This window comes from Chenopodium album, chromosome 27 (genome assembly GCF_948465745.1).
Source record: "Chenopodium album chromosome 27, dcCheAlbu1.1, whole genome shotgun sequence".
NCBI lineage: Eukaryota > Viridiplantae > Streptophyta > Magnoliopsida > Caryophyllales > Amaranthaceae > Chenopodium > Chenopodium album.
In genome coordinates this window covers 21,009,129-21,012,237 of record NC_137860.1, presented here as the reverse complement: position 1 = coordinate 21,012,237, position 3,109 = coordinate 21,009,129, and positions in this window count along the sequence as shown.

The following is a 3,109-nucleotide window of genomic DNA, read 5'->3' as shown; positions in this document are numbered from 1 at the left end:
TGTTTATGTGGAATTTTGTTTTGTCTTTCGTAACGAAATATTTTTGTAGTTATCATAATGAAATATTTCTGTCATGTTTTGGTAGGTAACATGGAAAGCAATGTGTAATCTAGAACAATTTATTTCACTTGTTAAAGGCTTTCCAAGGGATAAAAAGGAGAAAGTGGAGGCCATGGGATTTGGTTTCCTCTTACATTACAACACAAAAACAACAAGGAAAACGATGTGCAAGTGGGTCATTGATAACTTTGATCCATCCACAAGATGCCTTGATTTGTATGGAGACAAATTGGAAATCACACCTAACCATGTAGAGTATCTGTTGGGTTTTAAAGATCATGGTTTTGATATTGATAGCGCAGAGTTGGAAGACTTGAGTGCTATAGATGAAGTGTTACATAGGTTTACAACCCTGAAAGTTCAGGGAATGGCATCTGAATTGAAGAAAGTTGCACATGACGACCCTAACTTTGGTCGAATGTTCACGATATTTGTCATGACGGCTTTAGTCTGCCCAAACTTGGAAGAAAAGCCAGATGCAAAGGTGCTTCATCTTGTTGTTGAAGAAGATTGTATATAACACTGGAATTTTGCAAAATTTGTGCTGGATTGTATGGTTAGAGCCATTACAGAATTTCAGTCTAAAGATGAACCTGAGCATTTGGGTGGTTGTACCCTGCTGCTGATGGTATGTTTCTGTTCTTCATTTTAATAGGTATTCACCAATGAGCGTGTCAAGGATAACCAAAGCTTAAAAGATAATTTGTTTATTATATTTTGTGTTTGGAAGGCAGTTGTTTTGTTGATATGAGTTATATCCATTAAGTGAATTTGTGATTACATATCATAAGACAAAACTCCAGTACAATTTTATGTTATATATATATGCCACCAGTATTAACCAGTTAGATTGTGATATACTATTTTAATGTATGTAATGACCAAATGTTATGTGTGTCATTACAGACACTTAGTATAGGACATAAGTACTTGCATGACCATAAAAAATTCGAGCCTCAGTATTTTATAATCTATCTATTAATATGTTAATCCAATTATAATGATGTTTACAAATTCATGATTTTTGACATTACTAATTCCCTATTCAAATTGTGTTGATATATATGTAATAACCTATTAGTTATTGTGTCATTACATATACTTAATACAGGACAAAATTCCTTTTAATTGTTTGAGTGTTCCATATGCAGGCAATATTTTGTGAGTATTCTCCTCGGGATGGGCTATACAGCATATGGAAGTTTGGCTTGCCGAGGATTAGGGACTGGACTGATGCAAAGATGAAGAATTTGCACGATCTGATCAGTGGGTTAAAAGATGGATACAGAACCAGTAAAGTAAGTGCCCTTTTTTTTTTAAATGTATACTTATTCATCTTTTTATTAATTACAATAAAATGACTATGTTTTTTCTGTAGTTGATGGGGGTTATTGACAAGGAAAAGGCTCAAATAGTCGGCAAGTGTCCGCCAGAACATATTCAGACTGTCGAGAAAGCATTTGACCTTATTCAAGATAAGATTAGTAGATGGGGTGCTGCCGTGAACCAGATGTGGAGGTTGATGGGCAGCTTTTTGGCAGACATACATGGGGACAATGACAGCGATGTTGATGAAGCGAGGACAAAAAAGCAAAGAAAGGGTAAAGGGAAAATTGAACAAGAGGAGGATTACAGTGATTATGAGGACGATGAAGACTTTGGTGAAGATCATTCTGATAGCGAGGACAATGGAAAAAAGAAAAAAAAGGGGAAGAAATGTTTGAGGGAGGTAGTGATCAATATTATAATATTTATTTTTTATTTGGTTGTTTATGCTATAACAGTAATTGTGTTATGGTATGGCACATATCTGGGAGTGTATTAACCTATAACCATGTTTGTTAATACAAATTTGTGTTAATGGTGTGATGCCAGATTGTTTTGTCATATTTTTTAACTTCTCATTGTGTAACCTTGTGACTATTGTCCTCCCTTCTCAGAAAGCAGTCAAGGAAGCTGAAGTAGTAGAGGAGGAAGACTTTGGTGACGATCATTCTGATAGCGAGGACAATGGAAAAAAGGAAAAAAAGGGGAAGAAACGCTTGAGGGAGGTAGTGATCAATATTATAATATTTATTTTTTATTTGGTTATTTATGCTATAAAATTGTATTATGGTGTAGCACATATCTGGGAGTGTATTAACCTATTACCATGTTTGTTAATACAAATTTGTGTTAATGGTGTGATGCCAGATTGTTTTGTCATGTTTTTCAACTTCTCATTGTGTAACCTTGTGAGTATTGTCCTCCCTTCTCAGAAAGCAGTCAAGGAAGCTGAAGTAGTAGAGGAGGAAGACGTAGTGGAGGATGAAGATGTGCCAAAGAAAAAAAACAAGGGTAAAAAAGGAAATGTGGAAAAGACGAAGGATGTTTCTGAGAGAAAGCAAAAGGGGAAGAAGGAGAATGTTGTTGTGGCCCCTGCAGCTGATTCAAAGAAAAAACGGAAGGAAAGTAACAAACAAAAATCTGAATCAGTTAACGAAGAAGCCAAGGATGCAAGTGTGGAAACTGATAATGACGAGGCCAAAGGCGAAGACTTGAACGTTGTTATTGCACGCCTTTCATCTTCAATTGAAAGTCAATACATTCACAATGTTCATGAGCCGACGCATGCTATAGAGGAAAATCCGCAAGAAACAACAAATGTCCCAACACATGATGACGCTGAGAAAGTTCTTTCGAAAACTGATGTTGATGTCCCCGTCGTAAAAACAGCCGAAGAAATTGAACTTGTTGTTGGTAGTGGTCCTGAAACAGCTAAGAAGATCGATTCTGAGGACGTTCACGATAAAGCCACAGATGAGAAAGAGGTTGTCCATGAAGACGCTGCCACAGTAAAGATATCATAGCTAATGAAGCGGAGGACAGTGGCAATGGAGTTGATGGTGAGCATGGTGGTGAACGTTCTGTCTCTGCTAGCACCACACAGGTTGTAGATCCTGCTGTCTCTGCTACCACCATACAGATTGAAGATCCTGTTGTCTCTGCTACCACCACACAGGTTGCTGAAAATGTTGGTGATCATGTTGTTAAGCATGGTGAAGAAGTT